The 13,018-nt window shown below is 47.1% G+C and overlaps 1 long non-coding RNA gene across 1 annotated transcript in view; it reads left to right on the plus strand.

Moving 5' to 3' along the window:
• The window catches only part of LOC122458352, a 33,419-nt gene extending 23,997 nt beyond the window's left edge, over positions 1–9,422 (plus strand). The window contains exon 3 of the long non-coding RNA XR_006278360.1: positions 9,329–9,422. This is a non-coding gene — a long non-coding RNA (uncharacterized LOC122458352). The remainder of the gene's footprint in view (positions 1–9,328) is intronic.
• Positions 9,423–13,018: the final 3,596 nt, after the last annotated feature.

Consider the following 13,018-nt stretch of genomic DNA (forward strand, 5'->3'; position numbering starts at 1 on the left):
AGTCTCCCTTTTGTTCTCAGAAATGTATCATCTTAAATTTTACTCTCCCTTTTTATCTCCCCCAGGTGCAAATGTTATATGCTCCCCCTATCATCTCCGTCCCTGAGGTTATCGCAGATTAGAAGATGAAAAAAACGCACTTGCGATGACATGTTTTCCAAGCTCATGCAGTCCTCCCGCACTGATAGGGCACAGCATGGCAGACATCAGGAAATCATTAAGTGAGTGCAAAGAGCAGAGGCAGAAGGCAATGCTGAGGATAATGGGGGAGCAAACGGACATGATGAAGCTTTTGTTGGAGCTTCAGGAAAGCCAATAAGAGCACAGCCCCCCGCTGCATCCATTGTATAACCGACTGCCCTCCTCCCCAAGTTCCATATTCTCCTCACCCAGAAGCTCAAGAACGGGGAGGAGGGGGGAGACTCCAGGCACCCAGTCACTCCACTCCAGAGGATGGCCCAAGCAACGGAAGGCTGTCATTCAAACAGTTTTGATTTGTAGTGTGGCTACAATAAGCAATGTGGCCTTGTCCTTCCCTCCTCCCCACCCAGGCTACCACCCCACCCAGGCTACCTTGTCAGTTATCTCACTTTTTTTTTAATTAATAAAGAAATAATGCATGGTTTCAAAACAATAGTGACCGATAAAGTGAGCTGAAGCTCACGAAAGCTTATGCTCAAATAAATTTGTTAGTCTCTAAGGTGGCACAAGTCCTCCTTTTATTTCCTTTGCCAGCTGTGATCGAAGCGGGGAGAGTGGTTGGCTTACAGGGAATTAAAATCAACAAAGGGGACAGTTTTGCAGGGAGAAGAAACACACACAACTGTCATACTGTAGCCTGGCCAGTCATGAAACTGGTTTTCAAAGCCTCTTTGATGTGCAGTGTGCCTAGCGGTGCTCTTCTAATCCCCTTGGGGTCTGGTTGCTCAAAATCGGCCGCCAGGTGATTTGCCTCAACCTCCCACCCTGCCATAAATGTCTCCCCCTTACTCTCACAGATATTATGGAGCACACAGCAAGCAGCAATAACATTGGGAAAGATGGTTGCGCTGAGGTCTAACCTAGTCAGCAAACAGTGCCAGCGAGCTTTTAAACGTCCAAAGGCACATTCTACCACCATTCTGCACTTGCTCAGCCTATAGTTGAACTGCTCCCTACTACTGTCCAGGCTGCCTGTGTAGGGTCTCATGAGCCATGGGAGCAAGGGGTAGGCTGGGTCTCCAAGGATAACTATTGGTATTTCAACATCCCCAATGGTAATTTTCTGGTCTGGGAAGTGAATCCCTTCTTGCAACTGCTCAAACAGCCTGGAGTTCCTAAAGATGTGAGTGTCATGCACCTTTCCCGGACATGCCACGTTGATGTCAGTGAAACGTCCCTTGTGATCCACCAGTGCTTGCAGCACCATTGAGAAGTACCCCTTGCGGTTTACGGTGGTCCGATGCCAAGATAAGGATATGCGTTCCGTCTTTTGCCCCACCACAGTTAGGGAACTCCATTGCAGCAAAGCCATCTAGTGTGACCTGCACATTTCGCAGAGTCACTACCCTTGTAAGCAGAAGGTCAGTTATTGCATTGGCTACTTCGATCACAGCAGTTCCCACAGTAGACTTGCCCACTCCAAACTGATTCACGACTGACTGGTAGCAGTCAGGCGTTGCAAGCTTCCACAGGTCTACTGCCACTCGCTTCTTAACTGTCAGGGCAGCTCTCATCTTGGTATTCCCGTGCTTTAGGGCGGGGGAAAGCAACTTACAAAGTTCAAGGGAAATGGCCTTTCACATGCAAAAGTTTTGCAGCTACTGTGAATCATCCCATACCTGCAACACTATGCAGTCCCACCAGTCTGTGCTTGTTTGCTGGGCCCAGAATCGGCATTCCACTGTATCAACCAGCCCCACTGCCACCATCATGTCCCAATTGTCACAGCCTGTGCTTTCAGGAACGTCTGTGTCCATGTCCTCCTCACAATCATCCTTGTGCAGGCGTATCTTAGTCCAGTTCTGCACATACTCCAGGATAATGCACGAGGTGTTTACAATGCTCACAACAGCAGCGGTGATCTGAGCGGGCTCCATACTTGCCATGGTATGGTGTCTGCACGGGTAACCCTGGAAAAAAGGCGTGAAACGATTGTCTGCCATTGCTTTCACGGAGGGAGGGGCAACTGATGACATGTACCCAAAACCACCCGCGACAATGTTTTTGCCCCATCAGGCATTCGGAGCTTAACCCAGAATTCCAATGGGCAGCAGAGACTGCGGGAACTGTGGGATAGCTACCCACAGTGCACCGCTCCGTAAGTTGATGCTAGCTATGGTATTGAGGACACACTCTGCCGACTTAATGCGCTTAGTGGGGACATACACAATCGACTGTATAAAATCCATTTCTAAAAATTGACTTCTATAAAATTGACCTAATATCATAGTGTAGGCATACCCTTAGATCTTAAATATAGATTTAAGAGCATAACATTAAGGTCCAATTTTTATTAAATTGGTTTCCATTTCTTTGTAAGAGAGATCTCCATGTGCCCCACAGAATTCTAAAAATTCAAACACACCTCCCCACTTGAATTCTCCCTACAAGGCTTTGCCTTGCAATCACCAACCTTTCAGCTGGGAAGGGGGATTCTTTGGAATCTATCAACCCCACTACTTAATCAGCTACAGAAGTCACTACAGAGCAAGCCGAGGCTCTTGGCTAAATACCTTTGAGAATCTGGACCTCTGCCTCTATTGTACTCTCTAGCCCTGATGGCTTGGAGGAACTACAGGACAGGAAATTGATCCTGGGCTTCTTGCACAGTGATACAGATCACTAGAGATCTGTGGGATAGCAAAGTCAAGCATCTCCCTCTTTGCCTCCCACTGTTCTGCTTGGTGCACTGTCAGCTCTTATATCATAGGAAAAGGGCCACATGTAACAAAATCTTATTCACAATTGATTTTACTCCATAAAGGTAGGACTGTGGGAAGATTGGTTGGGAAGTTACTGAGGCTGCATCTACACTACAATGACTAGTGTCAGAGCTACAGCACGCTGCTGTAGCACTGTAATGTAGGTGCTTCCTATATCAACTGAAGGGTTTTTTCTGTTGATGTAGGTAATCCACCTCTCTGAGAGGCAGTGGCTAGGTCAATGGAATAATTCTTCCATCAACCTAGCTGCATCTACAGTGGCGATGTAGCTAGGTTGATCTAATTTTTAGGTATAGACCAGACCTGAGGCCCAGATCACAAAGGTATTTAGGCTCTTAACTTGCAAAAATATCAATGTTGTACACAGTGTTATTGTAGCTGTGTTGGTCACAGGATATTAGAGAGGCAAGGGGCGTGAAGTAATATCTTTTATTAGACAGAAGTTTGGTCCAATAAAATATATTACCTCACCCCTCTCATCTCTCTAATGAAATCAATGGAAGTTAGAAGCCTAACTACCTTGGAGGATCTGAGAAAAGGTTGGAAAATCCCTTCAGTTAGAGTCATGTCCTATGCTTGATTTCTGGCCCTTAGCATCAGACAGATTGCCACGCCTAGATCCACTTCCTCCTTATTTTAAATGCATGGGGTTATTTTTATTGTACAGCTATCTATCTATTTTCAAACCACTTCACAGTTCAGCTGTACATTGGAAAAGCTAAATATCAGCTCTCCTCAGACAAAGACAATTTTTTTTAATCTAAAGAATTTATATAATGTCAACAGTCTGCCTCAGTGCAGCCAAAGAGGCTTAAAAAATTACTAGCAATCCCTTTTTTCCACCTCAGAGCTCATGTCCTGAACACTGAACAAATCCCATCAGTGTTTGGGGTGCATAATGTCATTGTTGTTGAACCACTGATGAATTTACACACTGTTAATCCCTGGCATTTATTCAAACAAGCTCAGCAAGTTTCAGCAGCACAATGCACTTAATGTTTTCATCAATAGGTTTACGTAATGAATGAGATGCTTTCCGCACCTCAGCTTGCAGCACTGCAAGCTAGAGAGTACAGCATGAACGTAGCAGAGCAAGACTGAGAGAACAGGAGAATTAAAGCAGAAGCATGTATGGAATTTTATGGTGGTTTAAGTAACAGTAATACCTAACTCTCGCAATCCCCAGATCTCAAAACACTGCATAAAGGAAGTCAGTATCATTATCCCCATTTCACTGGGGAAACAGCCAGGGGAAGCAAGTTGTTAAGGGTCCCTCAGCAGGCCAGAGGCAGTGTTAGCACTATAAGCCTACTCACTGTCCAGTGTCCTTTCCTCTGGATCACTGCCTCTCATGCAATAGCATGGCACTGCGGCTTAGAGTTCCATTGGCTTGCAAGCAGGCTTTCATGTATAAGAACTTTTGGGGTTCCTCTCCTTGCCTTGTAAAATCTTCCTTTCCTCAAGGAAATGTTAGTTTGAGGCCAGAGAACTTTTTTAAAAGCAAATACTGAAGGAAACTGGCATACCTGTCTGGGTAGTTTAACTCACTTTAACTCCCAGGTCACCCTGTACCCCACACAAACAATGTTGTGCTTTTATTTTATTTTTTTTTATTATTTGTTTTGTGGGTGAATCTCTCCCTAAAAAAAAGTTTGGTTTTAGGCCGTATCAAAGAGCCCTTTTATAAAGCGACTGCACGGTTCTTGTATTTAAAAACAAACAAATCAACAATGCTCTTCTGACCCCTTCTGGGACTGACAGATTCTGCATGCGCTGTCCCTGTACAGTCAGAGTCAGTGCTCTTTCCTGCACAGAGCAGGATCTGCACCTATGTTCCTTGGAGCAGGGGTGGGCAAACTTTTAGGCCTGTGAACCACATCTGGGTATGGAAATTATATGGCAGGCCATGAATGCTCATGAAATTGGGGGTTGGGGTGCCAAAGGGCTCTGGCCGGGGGTGTGGGTTCTGGGGTGGAGCTGGTGATGTGGGGTTGGGAGTGCAGGAGGGTGCTCCAGGCTGGGACTGAGGGCGGGAGGGGGAATCAGGGCTGGGGCACAGGAGAGGGTCAGGAGGGCAGGTTCTGGGCAGTGCTTACCTCAAGCAGCTCCCAGAAACAGCGGCATGTCTCCTCTCCGGCCCCTACACAGAAGTGCGACCAGGCAGCTCTGCGTGCTGCCTCTGCGTGCTGCCTCGGTTCCTAGCCAATGGGAGTTCTGGGGGCAGCGCTTGGGGCAGGGTGCAGAGCTCCCTGGCTGCCCCTATGTATAGGAGCCGGGGGGGGGGGGACATGCCACTGCTTCTGGGAGCTGTGCAGAGTGGGGCAAGACCCCGACCCTGCTCCCTGGCTGGATCGCCAGAGCAGAACAAGCCCCAGACCCCGCTCCCTGGCGGGGGCTCCAGAGCCAGATTAAAACATCTGGAGGACCCTGGGGCCGTAGTTTTCCCATCTCTGCTCTGGAGAGTTGGAGGGGGGATGTGGGCATAATGGGAAGAGCATGATTGTGGTAGGGGGCTGCAATGGATGAAATCAATAGGCAGCAGGTTTAAAACATACAAAAGGAAGTATTTTTTCACACAATGCACAGTCAACCTGTGGAATTCCTTGCCAGAGGATGTTGTGAAGGCCAAGACTATATCAGGGTTCAAAAAAGAACTAGATAAATTCATGGAGGATAGGTCCATCAATGGCAATTAGCCAGGATGAGCAGGGATGGTGTCCAGAGCCTCTATTTGCCAGAAGCTGGGAATGGGTGAGAGGGATGGATGACTGGATGATGACCTGTTCTGTTCATTCCCTCTGGGGCACCTGGCATTGGCCACTGTTGGAAGACAGGATACTGGGCTAGATGGACCTTTGGTCTGACCCAGTATGGCCGTTCTTATGTTCTCAAGCAGAGAAATAGGCAGTAGAGAAGAGTCATCAGGCAGATGGAGCTAAATATGGTGTTTGGGAGAAGCAGTGGCTGCAGGAGGGGGCAGTGAGGGAGAAGGGCTTTTTCTGCGGTTCAGGGGGAGGAGAGGGAATGAAAAGATGTTGCAGATGTTATGGGGCAAGGAGAGGCAGTGAACAAAGGTGTTCACTAGTGAGTCTATGATGATTTGGGGGACTGTAATAAGGGGCTTGGGCGAGGAAGAGGAGGTACTATAGAAGGAGGGTCCTTAGAGCAGAGGATGGGGTGGAGAGGCAATCAGAGGTGCACTGTAACTGTGGTAATGCTGCACTGAAATGTTCAATCACTCTTGAGTCTGCATCAGATTGTTTGTGCAGAGCCTTGGGGGGAAAGGTAAAGTGCTAAATACATGCTAAGTATGAATGCTATTGTGAGAATTGTTTAATTCTCCCTACCCCCAGAGAGTGTGAGAAATTGCTTAATCACAGGTGAACTGGCAGTGAATTAACTGCTGGCAAGTCAGAGATGAATTATTTAACCACACATGGATCTGCAAGTCAGCGATGGTTTGGAAGCAAGGTGACCTCCAAGATGGGTTTGAGGAAGAGACTGGAGGCTTGTCTACACTTGAAATGCTACAGCAGTGCAGCTACGCCACTGTACTGCTTCAGTGTAGGCACTCACTAAAGCGATGGGAGGGGTTCTTCTGTCACCGTAGTTAATCCACCTCCCTGAGAAGTGGTAGCTAGGTCAATGGAAGAATTCTTCTGCCAACCTAGCACTGTTTGCACTGGGGGTTAGGTCAGTTTAATTGCTTTGCTCAGGGGTGGTGGATGTTTCATAGGCCATCTTACAAAATGCTGAAACTGGCCCTGTATACGGCATTATATGGAGCACATTAAAAACACACAGGGCCGGATGCATCAGTTCACACCACCTGCCTTGCTCTCCGGTTTTATGGCTGCTTTGCATCACCAGAGCAAACCAGTGAGTGTGGCCCAATGTCTCTGCCTCAGACAGCTTACCTGGAGTACACAAGACAGTGGTTCAAACACAGAAATGGAAGTGAGACAGGAAGACAGTAAACACAGGAATAATCAGTAAGAAGATCATTACATTCCCTAAATCAGAATTCGTAGAAGAGTGTTACATTCATTATAGGCAGACCAGGCCAAATTCTTAACTGGTGTAAACAGACTTAGCTCCACTAACTGAAGATCTGGTGCATGGCAGTGTGTGTAGCCAATGTATGTATGGCTGGCCTTACCTGATGAGAAACTAGAGTTTGGTGCTAGTTAGCTTGAAAAGGAGAAAAAGCAGAGAGGCCATGACAAAACTGTATAGAGGAATGACCAACATGTAGCGACGCCTGACTGGTGTCACCCTGCCCCATAGTACAGGAGTCAGCAGGCACTCCATGGAATGGAAAGGGTACATTGCAAAGGAAATGTTCTGCAAAATGACACCTGCTGCCAATGCACCAAATACCTTCACTCTCCTCCTCCATAGCCCTTTGCAAAACTCGCTCTTCCTCCACTGCTTTCCACCACTGTGCACTCTGCCTGCTCCATCCCTCTTGCCCTACTTCACACTCCGTTTTTGTTAACCATCAGAATGCATCAGGTTTATTCACAACGTAATGCAGATCGTAATGGGTGACACCTTCAGCTGGTTGTAAATCACTTTCTCTCCATTGTGGAACTACGCCAGTTTACCCAAGTGCAAGCTCCGACCCATAATGTCATGTTAAGTGCAGGGCTATGCAGATACAGATTACCTGAATGAATGAACAACCAACAGAGGGAATGCACACTGTAATTTTTTAAAGCATGAAAGAAGTTTAGCACCCTCCCAAGAAAACAAGAACAGCACAATGAAATCTGGGCTCTCATTTTCCCAGGGTGATTCCCAGAGCCTGGGAAAATTCAGAAAGAGGCCAGCATGTGCAAATAAAATCACGGCCTTTTAAATGCTATGCAGTAAGTTTCTTCATGTAGAAGAAAAGAGAAATTGCCCTGAAAAAAACTGCCCTGTAATTGCTATCTTCTGCTGTGAATGTTGTTGCAAGGCTTTTGACAAGATTGCTCCAAACACAGGATCGCAGACCTCATGTGGCACCTCCTTTCTTTTCTGATTGCCACAAACTGCAGTGCAGGCAATTTTTCCAGTGTGCACACAGCACATCAGGCGTGATGTGCAGTCTTCAGCTGAAATCACAATGTGCTCCACACACATTTCATGTATCTTCTCATGGATTATGGCAGCGCATTAGCACAGGGAGGGCTTTCCCTTTTGAGAAGCACTCAGAGCAAACTATGGCACAGACAAGGAAGATTTTGCAAATCCTGGAGGACACTGGAGCTATCTCCTGTCTGGCTGGGATCTTCAAGGCAGATTTTCAGTCACATGAAAATAATTTCTTTTACCTCAGAAAATCTCCAGTCTTCTTACCTACATTTTACCTACCTACTAGGCCTGCTGGGAATCCAATCCTCCCCTCTCAGTCCAAGCCTGGATCCAGATCCAGACTGTACACACAAGCCCCATCCTGATAAGAAATGAGCCAAACCCACATTGTAGTTCTGAAACCTCTGGACTCTGGGGTGTGCAAAATCCAAATCTGAAGTTTCCCTCCTGAGCATCTTTCAGCTTGAAGTGTAATAGTGTCCATAGCCTGAAGATGAGCTAATGGTCCATGTTCTCTAATGTGTTCTACTTCCTTTGCACCAATGTGCAGGAGTCCCCAGGTGGCATAGCTAACTCCTGACACTCACCGCTGTAGCATTAGGCATGGGGGCATGTGGGGGTGGGGGCGGGGTGGGAAGGTGCATTGTCAAAGCATTATTGCACTCTAGCCATTTGTAGCTATTGGAGAGATCTTTGGGGGCCATAGCCATCTGATATGTTTTAGGGCTGCCCCTAGGCCACTCTAATCTACCCTGGGATTAGAATAGAACTGGTCTCAGAACCAAAGAGTCAGAGCCAGCTCCTTTATGCTCCCCTCTCCATTCTGCCCAGAGGTCCAAGGTGCAGGTGGAAGTCTAGGTTAAAGAGTCCAATAAACAGAGGGATAATTAGGGACAGACTGACAGATGGGGGATGTAAATCAGAGGGAAATATGGAGTGACCAGAAAGATTTTCTTTTGTCCTTCAGATAGACTGCACAAGTGCTGATGTCTAGCCGCACAAAATCTGCTCCATTGAAGAGAAGTGACAGCTGCATGAGTTTGCCTTGATTGCAAAGCATGTGCAAGTCAATATCCGCTTTTAACCAGACTACATCAATACATCTGCTCAATAACTGGACACTTCTAAAAGGCCCTTTTGCTGTTGTGACCTTAAACCACTTCTAGTCTAGAAACAAAGCAGGGGGAAATTCCCATGATGTTCTAGTGAAGACTAATCCTTACGAAAGCAGTTTGGATGGGGGAGAAAAGGAGGAGTCTTGTAACCCTTGGCATGTCAATTAAAGTGCTGTGTATCTTGCCTTAGGGCACTCATTCTGTCTGCAGGTGATTTCTGAGAGAAAGAGAGCTGGTGAGAAAATGTGTGCTGAGAATGGCCATGCCTTAGGGAGCAGAGCTGCTACTGCTCAGCCACTGATGGTATGTCTACCGTGTGTGTGTGTGTGTGTGTGTGTGTGTGTGTGTGTGTGTGTGTACACCCATGACCTGGCTTGCATGCATTCAGGCATGTGGTAGCCAAGCCTGCCTCCCAGCGGCCACACCGCAGAGCTGCACACAATCCATACTGTGTCTCTGGCTCCAAATAGGCACTGCAGTTACACAGGTTTGGCACTAGGATTTCTAGGGGCATATCCCATGGTCCTTAGTGCCTCGCCAACTAAAGCTGCTTGAGTAATTGGTTCATGGTGTACTGTGGGAGAACGTGTCTGCCATTCCTGTGTCCCTGTGCAGAAGTGGTTTTACCCTGCCAACATATTTAGCTGAGGCACTTTCAGCTCTGCATACTCCTCACTTATCTCCTTTCCATCCAGGGCCAAGTCATGGATCAAGCATGGGCCCTACTTACCCTCTACTGTATGGGTCACGAAACAGTACCCTGATGTCAGGGCACTGGGTGGAAGAAGGTTTAATTACACTCTGAGCAGGTGCAGGATGGTGGTTGAGTGTGCATTTGGCAGACTGAAGACAAGATGATGCTACCTACAGAATCGTTTGGATGCTAATGTGGCCAGTGCCATTCATCTGATTGTCTATGTCTTGAACATCTGCAAGGATAAGGACAAGAATTTTCACATAGAGTGGGCTCAAGACTGCTGGTTTGGAGGTCTGAGACAGGCAACCAGAAAGTGCACCTGTCATTACTGGGGTTGGATCCAGACAGGCAAGGGAAATAAGCGATGTTTTGTGTGCCCACGTCCTTGCATTGCAGGGTGATGTGGATGAGGAAATAGGTTACTGTGATGGGGGTACTGTAATGCTGTGTGATGGCATAGTACACCTAGCAATTTATGTGGCAATTGCTGATTTGCTATTGGTTTTATGTGAGATAAGAGTGTTTGGTACTTTATTAAAAAGCTTTGGATACAACTTCCTGTCTCTTCCTTCTTTTCCAAGCACTCAGACTTCACCGTATCCTACAGCCAACCTGATCTATTAACACAACTAAAAGTATTATAATAACCAGAAGTATCATTGAAACCTTTGCAGACATGCCAGGTGCCTGTCCACAAATAACTACTTACAAATGTAAAAAATGAAATAAAATGTGCAAAACAGTGTCATTAACTGAAGTCCTAGCTCCTAGTCCTAGCAGTTCATCATAGTGGAACTGAACGTCAGAAGTGTGTCTTCTGTTCTCCTTCTCCCTGGTTTAGCACATTGCCCAGGTTGTACGGGGCTGGAATGCACAGGGTACATCGGCCTATGTCAGTTCATAGACACGTTCATAGCCCACCCAAGCGCAGAATTTTCCAGTGACTGCACGATGTGATAGCATAGAGGAGAGTACACGGGCATTGGTGCTGGAGCTGGTACAGGGGGGTGCAGTCTGGAAGCTATCAGGGTGATCAGCTGCTCTAACAGTGCCAGGTCCTGATTGCTATTCCTCTGGTCACATTCGAGGATATTGCAAACAATTTCTTCTCCCACTTCCCATCTTGCTCCTTTGCTGTCTGGTATTTCAGGTGCTCACCTGACCTGCTCCGCATGTCACATAACTGGTCATCTCTAACACTCTTCCTTTTCTTTTGGTTGAGGGTCCTGTCCCCAAGAGTCCTGGGTGCCTCCCTTGGTGCAGCTGAGTTGGAAGTGCCTGCCAAGGAAATGAAAGAGCATTTTTTAATGGGGAAAAAAAGGAAAGAATCCCTTCCCTCTTTTATATATGCATCAAAACAAGGCCACAGTTCAATACTTTTATCAACCTGGTATGCTTTTATTCCACCTTTATAAACTGACTTATTCAGAACAGCCTTCTAGTAACATGCCCAGACCCAAGACAAACCATGGTAAGCATTTTAAATTTAATTCATTTTTTTAAAAGTGGGCCCTGGTTGGAGGGTAAGGGTGAGCAGTTCAGGGCCCAGTTACCAGTATGGATGTCAACATTATTTCAGGATGGAGAAGCCTGAGAGGATATTTCTGTTCTGGAAGTTGCAGAGTGGATGAAGAACCAAATTTTCCAGGCAAGTGGTGGAATCCAATCTATCCAATCTATCCACGCAAAGGGTATTTTCATCGGCTGTTGACTAAGCCACATATCAAGGAATGGTGAAGGCTGGTAAACTACCAACATGACTGTTGGAAGTTTGCCCTAGTTTTGCCTAGCAGTAGAGGGTCTTTAAGGGTTTGAGATGGTCTCAAACAATTGCAGATTTCAAGTGCTTACCCAAAGTTATGCTCCTTGCTGTTCTGACACCAGAGGTTAAGCATAACCCTGGAGTGTTCTTCCAGGCAGTTAGAAGCAGGCTGGGTGGTGGACATCTTTTAATGCTCTTTGGCAGAGCTGGGGTGAGCAGTGCAGAAAATGGAGTAGATCATGTGGAAATGAGGTGTTAAGTGCTTACCAGGTGTATATAAACCACAAGGTAGCTTCCAGTGCATGGGGGTGAGTGAGAGAGAGTAGGTAGGAAGGCTGCAACAAGTAGGGACTGGGAATTGTGAGATGACATTGGAAGACTCTTGGAACGCGGTGCTCAGCAGCATGCTGAGCTAGATGGACCCTTGATCTGACCCAGTATGGCCGTTCTCATGTGTTTTCTCTGCCCCCACACTGCAAAGTGGGCAGGTGAGAGCACAGCTGAGAGAACAACATGTACTTTACCCCATACCCTCAGCCAAGCACGAGATCAATGCACTTGTGAGTATGTGCTTTAAGGGGTTTTGTATGGGAATGATAGGGGTGTGTGGACAATATCACAGGGTGGCTGGCCCCTGTAAATGAAGCTGGTCCAGCTTTCCTGTGCCAGAACAAGTGCCCCCAGTTAAGAGGTCAGGGCAGCACCTGGGACTATGAAGGATCAGGGAGAATCAGAGAAGTAAGAAGGTTGGTAAAAAAAGCTATAGGAGATTACAGTGGGAGGCTGGAAGCAGGAGAGAGGTTTATTAGCTGTCGTCCCCAAGCCAGAGAGCCTGGGCCGGAGGGCTGATGGCAAGAAAGTAGAAGAGGGAGTTGGCCTGCGGACATCTGAGCTGGAGCAAGGGGTCAGAGGGGGCTGAAGGTAGGGGGCAGTGGAGGAGGTTTCCTGCTGGTGTCCCCACTGTGTAAAAGACTTCCAGAACAGTCCCTGTGATGGGATGTTAGATGGGGTGAGATCTGATTTACTACAGAGAATTCTTTTCTGGGTGTCTGGCTGGTGAGTTTTGCCCACATGCTCAGGGTTTAGCTGATGGCCATATTTGGGGTCAGGAAGGAATTTTCCTCCAGAGCAGATTGGCAAAGGCCCTGGGGTTTTTTCGCCTTTCTCTGCAGCGTGGGGCATGGGTCACTTGCTGGAGGATTCTCTGCACCTTGAAATCTTTAAACCATGATTTGAGGACTTCAATAGCTCAGACATAGGTCAGGGGTTTGTTACAGGAGTGCGTGGGTGAGATTCTATGGCCTGCGTGGTGCAGGAGGTCAGACTAGAAGATCATAATGGTCCCTTCTGACCTTAAAGTCTATGATTCTTTGATTCTATATCTATGAACAGGAGCGGTGGCTGCTGCTTCCCTGGGGAGGATGCGCTCCCAGCCGAAGCT

This window comes from Dermochelys coriacea, chromosome 1 (genome assembly GCF_009764565.3).
Source record: "Dermochelys coriacea isolate rDerCor1 chromosome 1, rDerCor1.pri.v4, whole genome shotgun sequence".
NCBI lineage: Eukaryota > Metazoa > Chordata > Testudines > Dermochelyidae > Dermochelys > Dermochelys coriacea.